The sequence below is a fragment of the Capra hircus genome, chromosome 4, assembly GCF_001704415.2.
Source record: "Capra hircus breed San Clemente chromosome 4, ASM170441v1, whole genome shotgun sequence".
Taxonomy (NCBI): domain Eukaryota; kingdom Metazoa; phylum Chordata; class Mammalia; order Artiodactyla; family Bovidae; genus Capra; species Capra hircus.
The window spans coordinates 32,736,442-32,754,873 of NC_030811.1; the positions used below are offsets into that span (position 1 = coordinate 32,736,442).

Here is an 18,432-nt window from a genome sequence, read left to right on the forward strand (position 1 = left end):
TTTTGATGGGTAGAAATATTTTCATGCTTTAATGAAACTCTAAGGAAAAATTTTTATTAAAAACTGTAATGGTTTAGTAATTAGAATCCTCCAGGAAAGCAGCTATTGTAAAGGAATTTGCTAATCAAGATAAAACAATGCCACTAGGTTTTAGATTTCACTAGACTTCATTTCAAAACTTGATGTTTGAAAGTAAAACATTTTGCAGGAATTCTGAAGGGATTATTATGAAAGTGTTTGATGATTCTTAAGGAGCTATATATCTGAATGTGGCTATAAAAGAATATTTCATGCTGAGGTTATTGGTTGTAAAGGCAAGTGTCCATCATCCTTGTTCTCATAGCTGGTGGGTGGAGTTATGACCCATAGAATGGGTCATTTTATATGTCAGCTTGGCTAGACCACAGAGTCCCAATCTGTGGATAAATATTTTTTCTGGATATGTCTATAAGTGTTTTTGGATAAGAGTAGCACCACTGACTCCATGGATGTGACTGAGTGAACTCCGGGAGTTGGTGATGGACAGGGAGGCCTGGCGTGCTGCGATTCATGGGGTCGCAAAGAGTCGGACACGACTGAGCGACTGAACTGAACTGAACTGAACATTTAAATTGGAACTTTGAATAAAGAAGATTGCTTTCCAGTGCATGGGTGGGCCTAATCCAATCAGGTGATGTTCTAAATAGAACAAAAGACTGACCTCTTTTGAGCAAGAGGGAATTCTACGGCAGATGACCTGTGCGTCTGAACTGCTGCGTCAGCTCTTCTCGCGGTCTCTAGCCTGCCAGCCCACCCGCGGATTTTAGATTTGCCAACTTCAATAAACTCATGAGCCAATTCCTTAAAATAAAATTTCTAAGTTATATACACATCTTATTTATTTTGTTCCTCTGGAGAATCCTGAATAATACAACATGTAAAGAAGTGATTTATGATGTATAAGCAATATGTAGAAAGATAGATGGATAAACAAATACTTTGATCTAAGCAGAATTAGACACAGTGTTGAGTAGCCAGTTGTGGTTTCTTTTATTCAAACTATTATTTTACAAATTTTTCCATCTTCTTTACTTTCAGATCCCATCATACATGTTGTGAGTTTCACAGACATCTGAGATAAATACTACATACTCAGCTCTCCTTCCTTCCTGGACACATGGGAAACTAAACTTCCTAGGAGTTCTTGCAGTTAGGGGCATCAGAGTGACTAGTTTTGACCAAAGAAATGTGCGTGGAAAGGACTGTGTCGTGTCCAGGATGAAGCAGTGAAAACCTCTCTGGGCAATTCTCCAGTCTCCCTCTTCTTCTCCTGCAACAGACTCTGAAACCTCGTGTTGAAATGTCAATGCCCCTTGTAGGAGAGATTTGTTGTGACTTTGTGGAGCAGAGCCTGTCTCTGTCCAGTTTTGAAGATGTGACATGATACAGAAATAAACTTTTATTGTATTAAACCACCAGAATTCATGGCTAATGTTTTACCTCAGTATAACCTACCTTATCCTGACTAATATATATGCCATGCTTCCTTGCTCACACTATATAAATACTGCAAGGAAAGTCAGTTGCAACTATATCCTAACGAAACATGATAGGATTCTCTAAAAGAACAAGTTGAATACATAATTAATATAATAAATAATTAACATGGTAAAGTTTTAATATTAGTATTACTGTTATTTGCTGTTTTGACTGAATTCAAATGTATTTAAATGAGTTTCTGTGTACAGACACATCTCTTCTGTCTCACACTTTTTGTGACATTGTCCAAATAATTTTAATTCCCTGTGCCACTATTTTCACAACATAATGGTATAAAAATTAGAACATTAACTAGTTTTTGGATAGTGTAAGCTTCTCAGAAGAAAGCACTTAATAAATGACAGCATAAGGTTTAGCTGAAGCTGATCTTCCAAGGCACAAAGAAGTGGTGGTTACATCATTTTAGACACATGTATGTATCATAAGGTGATACAAGTTGACATTATATACCTGACTTAGCTCTTTCTTCTACTTCCTTTCCTTCTAGCAATGATAAAACACAGGTATCACAATATTTCTCTAGTTCCTGAGCTAGCCTTCCCACCTACAAGACAGAGATGTATTTTTCAGGGGGGAAGAAAACCTCACACTTCATAGCTCAAACTAAAAAAGGTCTTGGTCATTTGCACTGCTGGAATAAACACCTTTCCAAACCTAAAAGGAGTGAGAAGGGTGCTGGATTCATTTTACTTCCTGGGTGCAAGCCCTAGATCTAAAAATTCTTATTTTGTGATGTTGAACTAGTCATTTAGTCTCCCTTACTTTCAATTTCCTCAACCTAAAAATACATTTATAAGTATGTAGTTATATGGTTTCATCTGGCACTTAATAATTACACAAAATTATATGTTGATGGAATAAATACAAAAACATATGGGTGGGTAGTAGTTATGAAATAAGATTGAAATAATGTTTATGTAAAATATTTTCTAAATGATTAGGTATTATAGAGATATAAGTTATTATAAATAAATAGTATTATAAAACAATAAGGTATTGTTTTGAAAACAATACTTTTAATGTTTGTTATATATGATTCTAAACACCAATAGGTTATCAACATAGAATTCTTATGGAGCATGTAAGCGTTTAGTGAATTACTCAAAAGTTGCGGAATTCCCTTCTGTAGCAGCCTAAGCAACAGGGGCTCCCATGCCCCACCCCTGCCTATCCCTTGATATGCATGTTAACATCATATTTGAACTTCAAGATGGAGATGGAGTGTCTGCAGTAGGAAGATGAAGGTTGGTCTTTTTATTTTTTTTAATTAATTAATTAATTTATTTTATTTTTTTAATTTTAAAATCTTTAATTCTTACATGCGTTCCCAAACATGAGCCCCCCTCCCACCTCCCTCCCCATAACATCTCTCTGGGTCATCCCCATGCACCAGCCCCAAGCATGCTGTATCCTGCGTCAGACATAGACTGGCGATTCGATTCTTACATGATAGTATACATGTTAGAATGCCATTCTCCCAAATCATCCCACCCTCTCCCTCTCCCTCTGAGTTTTAAAAGTAATGAATCAGAAGTAGTTTGAGAGAAGCCAGAGGAAAGATGCCTGTAAACCTCAACCTTGTATCATACTCACCTCTCAGAGGGGCCTCCCTGATTACTCAGTTGATAAAGAACTCGTCTGCAATGCAGGAGACCTGGGTTTGATCCCTGGGTTGGGAAGACCCCCTGGGGAAGGGAAAGGCTACCCACTCCAGTATTCTGGCCTGGAGAATTCCATGGACTGTATGGCCCATGGGGTTGCAAAGAATCGGACTTGACTGAGCAATTTTCACTTTCACCTCTCAGAGAAGATAAGTTGTCTTGAAAATTTCCATCCCAAGTTTCCCTTCACTCACCCTGTCCCCATCCTCCAGGAAAACACCTGTTAACCACACTAGTTCTATGAAGCAGCTTATAGGAACAACAGGATCTCATGCCCACATGGACATTCACATTTGGGCGTCAAAGCAAAAGTTCTGCCAGTCTAAGTTAAACATATAAGGAAGATTTTATTCAATGCTATTAAAACAGTTGCACAAGACCAGACCTGAGTCTGAATTCACTGCTACTGAAACAAAAGGCAAGAGAGTTTTTAACTGATGAGGTGAGAGTATGGAAGAGTATTGGAGGACATCGCAGGAAAGTTTGGTTAATGCAATGTCTGGAGCCATTGAGTTATTCCTCAGTTTGCAAATAAATATTTTTCTCTGTGATTATGCCATCTGTGTTTGCTAATAGGCACCCATACCTAGTGGTTCAGATGGTAAAGGATCTGCCTGCAATGTGGGAGCCCTGGATTCGATCCCTGGGTTGGGGAGATTCTGTGGAGAAAGAAATGGCAAGCCACTCCAGTACTCTTGCCTGGAGAATTCCATGGACAGAGGAGTCTGGCAGGCTTTCATCCATAGGGTCACAAAGAGTCAGACAGGACTGAAGCGACTGAGCGCCCAGGCCATTTTAGGTACTACTGAACTAGAATGTCTCCACCATATAATTTTTGGCAAAACAAAATGTAGTGGATAATGGACTCTTTTTAACTTCACACAAGAAGGTTTGGTCAAAGAATGACCTCACTGGGAGAAGTTTCTCCTCTAAGTTGGATCTCCACCAAGCGCATGTTGAAAACTCCATGATGTCAGCATCATTTTCCAGTCTTCCCAACTATTGTGATTAAAACATAATACTCACTCTCATAAAATCAAGTCACATATGTGGTTTAAATGAGCTGAAGAAACAGTAATTAGTTCCTGGGCACTTGCCTTATGCTCAGACATGTAGAAGAATCCTTGGACCCTGTGCTTCTTTTTAGTAATATGCAGTGATGAAGTTGCTAGGTTCTCTCCACTTTTATACACCACAGAATGAAGTTTCTTATAAAAAATTAAGGACTTTGATTTTCATTCTCAACTCACATCCTTGACATTTTTTAAGTTGAAGAGTTTATTTAATATCTTGCTCTTTAAACACAATTTGAGTTTCTTTAGGCACCTGGAAGCCAGAAAGCATCATATAATAAAATTAACTGCATTTTGAACCAGGCTGTAGGCTGCTTAATGGAAACTGAAATGAATTCCTTCCAAGTGGAAATCAACTCTCATCACTGTAACTGGGAACATCAGTTCCAACAAACAAAAGAACTATCTTTTAAAGAACAGTTTTATGTAGATAAATCTCCCTGTGTATTTCTAATCATACTTATTGTCACACAAGCAAGCATGTTAGAAAGAAGCTCACTTCCCCATAGTCGGATCTTGATTTCCTAACACTCACCCTCAAGGCCGTTTGGATTAATCACCCATACACACACAAATTGTGCCTCGTCGTATTTTTGCTACTATCAGCAGTCATCAAAAATGACCCAATCTCAAGATTAGAATATTGCTGTAATTGCTACTTCTCTAGGAATGGTTCAGACCCAAGCATTCACTGAACTGCTTTCTTCTAAGAAGTGTGGTTTCTTAGAATTCCTATGTGTTTTCTCCTTTTCTTTTCTGAGCTTTATTGAGATACACTTGACATGTAACATTGTGTAAATTTAAGGTATCCAAGGTGATGATTTGATATATGTATATATTGTGAAATGATTACCACATAGTACTGGTTAATGTCTCCATCATCTCACATAGTTACCTTTGTGTGTGTGTGTGTGTGTGTGTGTGTGTATCTGTTGTGTGTGTGGTGAGAACATTTAAAATTTCCTCTTTTGAGTACACAATACAGTCATCAGGCTGCACCTTGTATCACAACAACTTATTTATCTTACAACTGAAAATTTTAATTCATTAATAGACTGATGTCACCCCATTTTCCTCACACTCCATTAATTTTGAGAGGAGATTATGCTCCTTTGGCACATGTTTGGCTACTCAATTGAGTTAGGTGAACCAGACTGCAACTTTTAAAAAAATTTTAACTGGAGGATAATTGCTTTACAATGCTGTATTGGTTTCTGCCACACAACAATGTGAATCAGTCATAAGTATACACACACATACACACACACATATATTCTCCCCCTTAAGCCTCCATCCCACCACTCTAAGTCATCAACATTTTGAAAACTCTAATTTTCCACATTTATTCTTAACTCAAGTCTTAACATTTCTGGGATAGTTAAGATAATGGCCATCTCTTATAAAGGAAATGCTTCAACTGCTGGGCAGATGTTTGGGGCTGGCTGTTATAGATCATAAAGTCCAACTGTTTTAAGTGTATGATAAAATAATTTTTAGTTAATTTACAGTACTGTACAACCATAATCACAATCCAGCTTGAGAACATTCCCATCATTTCCAAAAGATAACTTTTGCAGGTTTTCAGTTAATTTTCATCCTAAATGCCACTGCAGGCAGCCGTTCATCTACTTTACACCTCTGGAGATTTGAATTTTTTAGACATTTCATGTAAATAGAAGTATACCACAGATACCATCTTGCCTCTAACGTCTTTCACTTCAGACAATGTTTTTGGCTTTCATCCACGTTGTGCTGCGTATCAGTAGTCCATCCCTTTTTGTTGCTGAATAATATTCCACTGTGCAGATGTACAACAGGCTTTTCCTTCAGTCATTTAGCTGTTCCTTAGCCCACACTTTCTGATTGATGCTGCTGAGGCTGCTGCTAAGTCGCTTCAGTCGTGTCCGACTCTGCGTGACCCCATAGATGGCAGCCCACCAGGCTCCCCCGTCCCTGGGATTCTCCAGGCAAGAACACTGGAGTGGGTTGCCATTTCCTTCTCCAATGCATGAAAGTGAAAAGTGAAAGGGAAGTCTCTCAGTCATGTCCGACTCTTCGCGACCCAATGGACTGCAGCCCACCAGGCTCCTCCATCCATGGGATTTTCCAGGCAAGAGTACTCGAGTGGAGTGCCATCTCCTTCTCTGCTGCTTGATGCCACCTACATTCAAACTGCCTCCTTGGTGTAATTAAACTTGTGCCTTTGGTGCTTCTGTTTTCAAATATGAGTGTTTAAAACTGGTTAATTAGAGTCCATATAGTGTCTGCTCCTCAGGAAGTGTGGGTGTTTTCTTAAAGTGTCCCCTTTATTTCCTTCCACTGACGTCATTGTTTCTCAGAATAACCAAGTAGAGCAAGCATTTATATCCAGTAGAATTCTTTCGATGTTTCTGTCACATGGGTGACACTTCTTAGTTTCTAGCCTATATGATTTATACCATTTTACATGACCTTGGTCTTTTTTGTTGAAAATTTAGGAGTGTAAGAGAAAGATGCCTTTGCTCATTTTTCCCACCCAGCTTTACATGGATGTATTTTATGTAACTCTCTGATTCTAGGGCAGCTCAATTTCTAATCCTATTTAGATAGTTTCCTTATAGATTTCCCCCACCCTGTTCGCCTTTTGGAACACTCTTCACAGTTCTAGGTACTACAGCAGCAGATTTGCAGCGCCCTTTATAAATACACGTCTTCCTGGAAATAGACACTATCTGGACCAAAGCGTGCTGCATAGATAGAAACTGAGGGTCTCTTTGAACAGATATTCTCAACAAAGGTACCTTAGTGAAAGTTTGACCTTGTTATCTTGCCAGGGGCAGCAAGATCTGCAGTGATGGTTTCCCGAATATCTCAGAGTTTGGCAAGCTATGAACATCAGGAAATCTTAGTCATTATGCAAACCATCAGCATGAGCCTTTTTAGCCCTCACCACTTCTGATAGATTTCAAGAACCCTCTTTCTTTGAGCCATCTCACCACCTCCTAGCTTCCGCAGCCCCACTGCCTTTTGGGACTAACTTGCTAACCCACAGCTTCATCTGAGGATGGACATATCTGAGTCATATGACTTCATCTGAGTCATATCTGAGGAGGCAGAAGAGGAAGCTTCCAAACAAAGAACTTAATGCTCTGCAGTTTTTAAAAGTTGGAATCTACAAGATCCAAGACCAAACTTTAGCAGAGCATCTGGGGAGGAGAAAATCTAACCCTACAAAGAAAATAACCATACCCAGGACTATTCGTTCCTTCAGGGCAAGAATCACACAGATTGTGTCAACTGTGCTGCTTAATGTACCATTCAGCATATAGCACGTGCTCAGATGAGTAAGTCAGTCACTTCACTATTTCCTCTGTAATAGTTCCTATTTAATTTAATAGTGTAATAACAAATCCATATGAAACCTAACTCAATTAAAAATGTTTTATTGGACAGTTTTTAAAAGCTAGAGGCAAAATGCTTTCCCCTTAGGTTAATGTCTACCAAATAAAAGTTAAAAAGGATGTTCAATGAGTAAAACATAAAGTCTACTCTATTTCAAACTGTACGTTAAGTAGGTTCCATTGTACATAACATTTGAGTTTTTTAAATTTTTTAATGTTCCTCATTTTATATTTGAAGGAACCATCTGAAATACATACTAAGCAGACCAAATCATACCTCTTTTTATTAATGTGGCTCATGAGATAAAGAGCTGATAAAGTTGTCCAGATTGATAACCTTAAAACCCCAACTGGCTTCTTCAACTGAGTTCAGAATGATCTGTTGTTAATGATTGATGAGAGATATTTTCTACACCTACTATGTTTCTGCTTCCTCTAGAGAATCACGAATTAAACTTCAAAAGAAAGCAAAACTGTAATAATTAAAAATGATACTGAACAGCAACTGTAAACTAAAAAATGCTAACAAAAATTATCTAGTCCCAATGCATCTAAGTTGAAACTTAAGCTACTTAGTATATATATACACATATGGACTCTATTTTTCTTTTTTTTTTTTAGTTTTTTTTAATTTTACTTTTCAATACTGTATTGGTTTTGCCATACATCAACATGAATCCGCCACGGGTGTACACGTGTTCCCAATCCTGAACCCCCCTCCCACCTCCCTCCCCGTACCGTCTCTCTGGGTCATCCCAGTGCACCGGCCCTAAGCATCCTGTATCCTTCATCGAACCTAGACTGGTGATTCATTTCTTATATGATATTATACAAGTTTCAATGCCATTCTCCCAAATCATCCCACCCTCTCCCTCTCCCACAGAGTCCAAAAGACTGATCTATACATCTGTGTCTTTTTTGTTCTTTAGTCACTAAGTCATGTCCGACTCTTTGTGACCTCATGGACTGTAGCCCGCCAGGCACCTCCGTCCATGGGATTTCCCAGGCAAGAATACTGAAGTGGATTACCATTTTCTTTCTCCAGGGGATCTTCCTGACCCAGGGATTGAACCCACATCCCCTACATTGGCAGGCAGATTCTTTACCACTGAGTCACTTGGGAAGCCCCTATGGACCCTATTTTAGCAACTAGATTATGATCACCTAGAACAGTTCTAATATATATATGGTGCAAGCTATATGTGTAATTTTAAATTTTCTACTCATATAGTTTAAGGAAATAGAAACAAGTGAAATGAATTTCTATAATTTATTTAATCCAAAATATTGCCGCTTCATCATGTTATACAATCCATGCTCCTATCACATTTCAAGTACGTGCTTAATCGTCACAGGTGACTAGTGGTTTGGGAACCGGGTACTACAGATATAGACTGTTAAATACGGTGGAAACTGTGCCATATTTAGGTGTATATTCCCTCTTTCCCAATGCAGAAAGTACTTGATAAATAGTAAATGAATAAGTATTCAATACATATTGTTGAATCAGTAGCTGGAAGAATATCCTGCGCAACATCACTGGACTTCTTCCATTTTCAGGTTTTCATCAAGGTTGAGGATTTTGGGTCATTGTCTTCAAGTATTTTCTCCTACCTAATCTCATTTTCTTTTATTTTAATATTTATTTTTATTTATTTATTTCTTTGGCTGCACTCAGTCTTCATTGCAGCATGCAGGTTCTTTTAGTTGCACCATGCAAACTCTAAATTGTGTATCATGGGATCTAGTTCCCCCCCCAGGCATCGAACTCAGGTCCCTTGCATTGGAAGCTCAGTGTCTCAGCCACTGGACCACTAGGGAAGTCCCTATTCTCATTTTCTTATCCTGATACGTCAGGAACACATATGTCAAATTATTGGCTGTGTCTCACAAATCCCTGAAGGACAATTCATTTTGCTCCCATCTTTTTCTTGGCATTTTTCTGACTGGAAAATGTTTATTGCTATACCTCCAAGGTCACTAATTCATCTTCCACTCCCCTAAATCTTCTGCTAATTCTAGTCAGTGAATTTTCCAATTGAGGAACTATACTTTGCAGTGTTAGGATTTGTAATTTTTTATAGATTCCATGTCCCTGCTGAGATTTCCTTTTAAAATTTTTTTTAATTGGAGAAAAATTGGTTTACAAAGTTGTGTTGGTTTCTATGATACAACAACACAAACCAGTCATAATGATACATATACCCCTCCCTCTTGAGCCTCCCTCCCCTGCCCCCACCCCACACCTCTAGGGCATCACAGAGCACCAGGCTGGGCTCCCTGTGTTATGAAACAAAAACAAAAACCAACTATCTATTTTACATTTGATGGCACCCCACTCCAGTACTCTTGCCTGGAAAATCCCATGGACAGAGGAGCCTGGTAGGCTGCAGTCCATGGGGTCGCGAAGAGTCGGACACGACTGAGCGACTTCCCTTTCACTTTTCACTTTCATGCATTGGAGAAGGAAATGGCAACCCACTCCAGTGTTCTTGCCTGGAGAATCCCAGGGATGGGGGAGCCTGGTGAGCTGCCGTCTATGGGGTCGCACAGAGTCGGACACGACTGAAGCGACTTAGCAGCAGCAGCAGCAGCAGTGTATATCTGTCAATGTTACTTTCTCCATTTGTCCTCTTCTTTGTTCCCTTATGAAGAAAACACTTTTCTTTAGTCATTTGAATACAGTTTCCTTTTTTTTTTGTAATCTTACTTTAAAATATGTGCCTGCTAAATCAATGTGTAGCCTATCTTGGAGGGGTGGAGCATTAATGACTTTCTCCGCCTTGACTTTGAGTCATGTCTTTCTGCTTCTTTGCATGCTCAATAATTTCGTATTGTGTACTGCAGTGCCTTTGAGGATGAATGCTGTAGAGACTCTGGATTCTTCCTGTGAATAGACAGTTCCATTATAAGATGATCACCTTGAACTTGAAAAGGCTTGCTCTTACATTTGTTTCGCACATATAATAGAATGCCCAAAATGTTTTCCAAACCCCTCTCATTTGGTGGTTCTGAAACCCCAAAGGCTATCTCCCCGATTCCACTCTTTCTACCCTATTTGGGCAACATCTAGAAGGACTTACTTGTTAAAGCATAAATAAGAACATATCACTCCCCTTCCTAAAACTCACCAGTAGCTTCTAACGGCTGTGAGAATAGAATCCTTCCTCTTTATAATTGTCTACTAAATGTGAGTGGCTTGACTTTTCCAACCTCTTTTACCTCAGCTTTCTCACTAATTTCCTGCTCTCCAAAGCCTTCCCCCAGTTCCTGAAATATGCCAAGCTCAATGCTGCCTCAGACTTTTTGCACATCTTCTTGCCTCCTCCAGACATTTGTATGATTGGACTCTGAATTCAATAAAAGTTTGTTGTTCAAGGTCTTATCTAACCTGCCCAGTTTACTCCAGACAGTCTCGGGTATATTGCTGTTTTAATTTCTTCATATCAATTATTATTACTCAGGATTAATTGTACTATTACTTGCTTACTTTGTGTCTCTCCAAGCTTGAAAAATAGATTCTAGGTGAAGAAGGACTTTATATGACTTATATTCCTACAACCCCAAACAGTATCTGAATCACTGTGAGTGTTCAGTGAATATTTGTTGAAAAACATGAAGAAATAAATTCTCTTCTGTTACCTTGAAAACTATCCAGTTTCGATAAATATTTTAAAATATGCTATTATATACAGCAGCATATACAATCTGTATTACTGTACAGATGTACAACATACATAGGTATGAATATAGGTATACATGGTCTATATTTGAGTGTATATACATGTGTGTGTTTAGAACCAGCATGACATTAAGATGGAATTCTGGTAACTATCCAAAAACCCAACAAAGCAACCTCAGAATTGAATTCTCTCTTCCTGCTGCCCCATGAGTCCAACTTCTTCCGAGAAGGATAACAGGGTATTTACCTTTTTTTATCCACATGACTGCACTCTGCCATCAGTTTTCCTTTCTTACTGATGTTTGGACAAATTGGACATGGGATGAAGAGGTATTTCCTCCCTGGAGTCTCAGTGTTTCTGGATTTAATTCTGAATGTCTCAATCACTCTGAGGTCTGCAAGCACCAAAGAGCTCTTGCTGAAGTGCTATCAATGATCTCATTTGGAAAATGTCCCTTTATTAAGAAGGCAAATTTGGGGGTACACGGAAGGACTCAGATGCTGGATCGTGAGGGGGTGGTCACCCAGGGGAAGAGCCTACCTCTCTGCTCACCCAGCACTTGCTTCAGTGTCTGGCTGAAGGGTCTGATTCAGTGTCCCTCCTTGTGTCTGCCTCACCTCTCTGCCCTCAAGTTCACACCAAAGCTCTGGTCATAATGGCCAGTTTAGTCTGAGGCCTTGCTTTTATGTTTATACTTCATTGATAACTTTACTTGTAGCAGGAATTCAGAGGGTCTGAGGAATATCTAAGATTGGTAGGAACTCTGGGTCATCTTTGAGACCCACACTGGCTTAATGCAGATATTTCAGTTTTACTAATCTGCACTTTACAACACCTGGTTGACTGGATACCTGTCAGTTCCCCTTAAGCCTAGGTAGAACACATTCTGACCTTTCTGTAAACATGCAGGTATGATTTCAACATATGAACTCGGTAACTATACTCCTTGCTTTCTCCTCTGTGACTGAAGGGCATCCTGCTACAAGAATAAAAGTGGACATAATTATTTCCTAATGCTGGATCCGAGGACCATCCCATTAACCTAAGTCTCTGTTTAGCCCCCAAAGTCTGCAGACACTGTCACAACTCAGTATTTTCTAAGCATGAAACAATGCCCTCTTGCCTCAGACCTGACACAGTGATGATACCTGTGAAATTCCTGGTAGTATACAACTTAGAGCAGTGTTAACCAAACCTTGGCAGCTGAGTCTCCATGGGATGGTCTCAGCTACTGACAAGGTTCCAGTATAATAATGAGTGTCAGAGACCTCGATTTAATTTCTGGGAGGGACTCTAATTCCTAAATAAATTGTGTGTGTGCGGGAGGAAAGATAAAAATGTGTTTCCAGCCTACAAGTCTGAAGTAAAACTTTTTACATCTTTCACTCTGGTTATCTCACATAAAACTGCCTAAATCTAATTCAGCTGTGTGTGGGAAAATCGGACCAGAAAATTTGAAATACAGCTTTTATGTGTATTTAGGGAAAAAATGAGAAGATCATCAATCAGAGACCAGGGACTGACAAGTCTCATTTCTTAACATATCAGTATACAGTTTAACCCAAGTTTCCCCCACGTACATCCTCAGGAATTGCTTTAGGATCCACAGTGGCAGCTGAGACTTTAATGAAAAGAGAACAAACTTCATAAGGCCATTATATTTCCAAAGATACTCAGGTATACATGTGAGAAGAAAGAGAGCCAGAAAAATTAAAGACCAAGATGAGGTCTATGTAAAGGTTTTGCTGATTATTCAAGTGAGTAAACCATTCAGAATATTTTCATTGCTTTTTTTACGTTTAGAAAGTGTGACAAAGTCCTGTTGATTACAAGTGGTTTGGTTTCCTCTTCAGCTCTCTAATACATTAAATTCCAGACCTTGCATTATCACAATGGTTGTAATTCCTGTTCTAGATATGCTTCCACAATCTCCCTCTTGTTCCAAGGTGGTTGCCTTCTATTCTTTTAAAACCAAAAATCAAGTAGCCTGCAAAATGTGATGTTAGAGGCTACCAATTTGATCAGAGTTGTAGAGAGGCAAAGCAAATAACAGATCTTAGATTTTAATATGACCACAAGACATGGTGTTGATACATCAGCAAAACACACATATACACACCACAGAAAGAGTTAGTCACTCACTCGTCTCTGAAACCCCAGGGAGCGTAGCCTGCCAGGCTCCTCTGTCCATGGAATTCTCCAGGCAAGAATAGTGGAGTGGGTTACTATTTCCTTCTGCAGGGCATCTTCCCAACCCAGGGATCAAACCCAGGTCTCCTGCATTGCAGGCTGATTCTTTACTGTCTGAACCACCAGGGAAGCCTGACACTCCACAGAGATCTATCTAAATATTTCTCCTTAGATTTCTACTTTTGAATGTGCTGTGTGCTTAGTTGCTCTGTGGTGTCTGACTCTTTGTGACCCCATGGACTGTAGCCTACCCGGCTCCTCTGTTCATGGGGATACTCCAGGCAAGAATACTGGAGCAGGTTGAAATGCCCTCCTCCAGGGGATCTTACCAACCCAGGGATCAAACCAAGGTCTCTTGCATTGCAGGTGGATTCTTTACCATCTGAGCCACCAGGGAATCCCAAGAATACTGGAGCAGGTAGCCTATCCCTTCTGCAGCTACTTTTAGATACAGGTAGTCAAAAATTGATCCATTTCTCTTTCCACACAATCCTTTTTAAGGCCTGATTTGCTTCTTCCATTTGCTTTTTAGGACTCCTCCTTAGACCCCTGCTGCTGTTGCTGCTGCTGCTGCTGCTAAGTCGCTTCAGTCGTGTCCGACTCTGTGCGACCCCGTAGACGGCAGCCCACCAGCCTTCCCCGTCCCTGGGATTCTCCAGGCAAGAACACTGGAGTGGGTTGCCATTTCCTTCTCCAATGCATGAAAGTGAAAAGTGAAAGAGAAGTCATTCAGTTGTGTCCAACTCTTCGCGACCCCATGGACTGCAGCCTACCAGGCTCCTCTGTCCATGGGATTTTCCAGGCAAGAGTAGTGGAGTGGGGTGCCATTGCCAGCCTAGCCAACCTGTAAGCCATCCTCCTGCAACAAGTTCTTGCCCTGGTAGGAGAAACTACCTTCTGCTTGGGATGGATTTCATGGAAAGAAAGAAAAAAGGAAAGAAAGGAGGAAGGGAGGAAAGGAAAAAAGGAAAGAGGAAAAAAGCAGCCTCCTTGGAATTCCCCAGCTTGAAATTGTGAAGCAGAGTATAGATTTTGGCCATTTTGAGTCAAGTGTAAAGACTCTTCTTACTGACCTTTCAGGAAATATGGAGAAACCCAATTGTTCCTTCTGCCTTGAGGCCACCCCAGATGGTCCAGATTGGGAATATTTTCTCCTCACTCAACTGTGGCTTATAACAGCATATTTGTAAAGTAACTACTTTCTCTTCTTTTTTATTTACTGCAAAAGTAATGCTTTGGGAAATTAGATAAGGGAAATACACAAATGTAAAGATACAAAACTAAATTCTAAAGTTTCACAGTTGGTGTCCTGGTGCCCAAGCGGACTTCACAGTTCACTTCTAGACCTAAGCTTTCTTAGGCTCCCTGGAGGCTCTCCTGTTCTCTGACTCTAGTTCCCTGAGACTTGGCAGAGGCATTGAGTTTCCACGGTTATGAAGGCATCTTCGGCGGGTCCAGGCTCCCTGGAGGTTAGTTAGCCAGGGCTCTGTGACTCATTTCTGTACCAGAAGTGATGGTCGACTGGATGCAGTGGCCTCAGGATAGCTGTTCACCTGCCTGTGTTGCCACTGTCCCCCGTTTGTCTGTAGATAAAGCCTCATTGCTAGGTTAACCCGAGCACATCTCTTCCTTGCAATTTTAAAGATTCTGAGACACTATCGTTCACATGAAAAACTCTGGAATGCACTCAGACTAAATTTTTCTTCAATGTATGAAACCACTTTAATTTTATCCAGAACAGTGCCCAAAAATTGATCAGAAAGGAAATAAATTATCATAAAAAGAATTCTGATGCTACATAATGTCATCTTTAAAAAAAAAAAAATTTAAGGTTACATTACAGATTTCTCTCAAGAACCAAGAAACTGACTGTCCTCAATTTCAGTCATTTTGAAAGCGATATTTTCTCAGTTCAAATGGTTTTAAAATTTTATTCTCTAAGGAATTCAAGACATCCTGGAGGAGAAAGTTACAATGCTTTCATTTAGAGTTTCCATATTTGTCAAAAGGAACTAATGTAGCTTTCTTATTTCCTGAGTTTTTTTTTAAGTAAATTATCCTTTTATTGCATGAAAACTTTGTAAAGGAAAAAAAACAGTCAAAATAGGTAGAAACTAGCTCACCTAGTTTCCTTTCCAAAGCATACATTTTTAGTGTCTTGCACAATATCTTCTCTGTTCCAGATTATTTTTAGTAAGAGCTTTTTCAATTTGGTGTATAATCAAGATAGTCTATTTTCACTGTTAGGTTACACATGGATAGACTTATCATTAACAAACAGTATTTAAATGGAAATTTTAGTAGAAAAATATGACTATGATTAATAGCCATTGTTGAAATGTCAAAACATGACATATTCTTTTCACATCTTATGGCTGTGATTAGCCCATTTGGAGGAAAAGTGTGTCCCTAACAGGTTGCCTTTGAATTACAAATTTTCCAAGATTATTTTAAATCACGTTTGCTCCAACTTTCTGCTTAAGTGACATTGTCTCAGAAATCAGATTAGCTAGAATACCAGATGCCTGTGTGGAATGGGACTTTGCAAAAGCAATGTCTATTCATTGTGCCTTTTAGATCAATCAAACTCAATGCCATACATTAATTAGGTCACCTGGGAAGGGTTTTTGTTTTCCTTTTGATAATAGTAGAGGAAACAAAAGATTTTAATTTAATTGGACAAAAGAGTTGGGCTTCCCTGGTGGCTCAAACAGTAAAGAATCCTCTTGCAATGCAGGAGACCTGAGTTCAATCCCTGGGTTGGGAAGATCTCTGGGAGGAGGGCATGACAACCCAATCCAGTATTCTTGCCTGGAAAGTTCCCGTGGACAGAGGAGCCTGGCAGGTTGCAGTCCTTGGGGATGCAAAGAGTAGGACATGACAAAAGCAAGTGAGCATGCACTGATGCAGGGCTAAAGGGCTTCCCAGGTGGTGCTAGTGGTAAAGAACCCAATGCAGGAGACGTAACAAACCTGGTTTCAATCCTTGGGTTGGGAAGATTCCCTGGAGGAGGGCATGGCAACCCATTCCAGTGTTCTTGCTTGGAGAATCTTATGGACAGAAGAGCCTGGCGGGCTACAGTCTGAAAGGTTCGCAAAGAGTCTGATACAACTGGAGTGACTTAGCATGCCTGCGTGCAGAGCTCTAAAATGAACCAAGATTTGACCACTGATTTTTTTCCTCAAAGGGAACACTGAAGAGTCAGGAGAAACTGTAAGACTAGGAGTCTGTTTGTACATTGCTTTATCTTTACTGTTTTTTTGTGACCACACATAGACTCCTCTATGTGTGTGTTCAGTTGTGTCTGACTCTTCGACCCCATGGACTATAGCCCACGATGCTCCTCTGTCCATGGGTTTAGTTTGTATCTTTTGAGTCCATAGAGGATTTAAGGGTAACGGATGGTACAAAAATCCCTTCTTTCTTTCCATATGTTTGCTATTCCTATACATTTTCTTAAATTTGGCCCACCCAAATTCATTCAGGGCCTTTATTTTTGACCAAGCATATGGGGACAGGAAACTTAACAAAAAAACTAAGAATGAACCATCTTACTTTAGATGTGAAACTCACAGATAAGCTTCCTTAGATGGCGATCTGGACCAGAGCTCTTTATATGGTCAGCTTAGGATTTTAGCCTGTAGCATCCAGAGCCTTGTAAAGGGTGACAAGCCACAGAATACACTATGCTTCTGATTCTAAAATGGGAAGTCTGATCTTCTGCTGGTGCAGAAGAAGACAGACAATCTTAAGAACCAAGAGAGAAGAATCAGGCCTGGAGGCGTGGAAGGCCTGGGCAGAAATATCAAAACCCATACACCCTACTTTCCAAAGTATTTGAGTTCAGTTGCATTTTGGTCACCCAAAGGTCACATTTCTGGCAACCTACCCAACACCTGGTACATAATAGATGCTCTGTAAATATTGGGGGAATTGATTAGAAAAAATGGCAATAATAAAATCTTTGACTCCACAGGAAAAGTCATCTTTTGAGTCATAGATAAAAGTCCATTGATTTACAATGATGAAGAAAATTTTTTTTTTAACAAACTTGGTCATCTGTGTCCCTAGATCACAGAAAAAACAATATTTTGGAAAGAATGGCCAGACTGTTGTGCTAGAAGCTGATGTTGAGAAAGAACAGCTGATATAAGACGGTCTCACTGTGTTCACAGTAAAACTGAAACAGTTAAAATTTATCACTGAGTTGCATAAGAGAAGCTTATATTTTGTTTAAAATACTGTGCTTAAGAAGACAGGAAAATATTAATGTGCATTAAAAGATGTGATTTAAATATTTAAATGGTTAAATATTATGGTGAATAAATTCTAAGCTTGAATTATTTAAAGCAATTTTAATTATGGGAAAACAGCTCATTTTCTGATAAAGTTAAATCGATGATAGTCTCTTTTTTCTCTTTCTGTATGAAATTAAGACTCCTGGACACAGAGCAGATATATACTGTCCATGTTCCCACTGAAACACAGTAATTGCCACACTTCTTCCTGTTACTGTTCTAGCAATGAATTGAACACCAGTCAATGTTAGCTACCAACTCCTGGGGGCTTCTGAAGCTTGCATGCTGACTCTGTAATTAAAAGCCTGTGCGAGGAAGCAACTGTCAGCTCAAGCTTTCCCTCCTACTGTTGGATATCTGTCAACTCAAGGATTTATTTTTTTAATATGAGAAAATGTCAGTTGCTGTCTGAAATAAATTTTTCGATGATTCAAGCAAACATTGAATGCCTGGTGGTTAAATAAGAAAAATACAACAATGCTTTGAAAGCAACTTCTTTCACATTGTAAAGATGATTTTACCCAAGATCTCAGGATAGATCGTAAATGTTACATATTCCCAGGTTGTAAGTGAAGGAATATATACACACACTTTAAATAATGTGTGCA

At 39.4% G+C, this 18,432-nt stretch overlaps 1 protein-coding gene across 1 annotated transcript in view; it reads left to right on the forward strand.

Moving 5' to 3' along the window:
• SLC13A1 (solute carrier family 13 member 1) overlaps positions 1-1,452 on the forward strand; it is a 101,491-nt gene extending 100,039 nt beyond the window's left edge. Inside the window, exon 16 of the mRNA XM_005679402.3 lies at positions 1,078-1,452. The gene's annotated coding sequence lies outside the window, so the exon portion shown is untranslated. The remainder of the gene's footprint in view (positions 1-1,077) is intronic.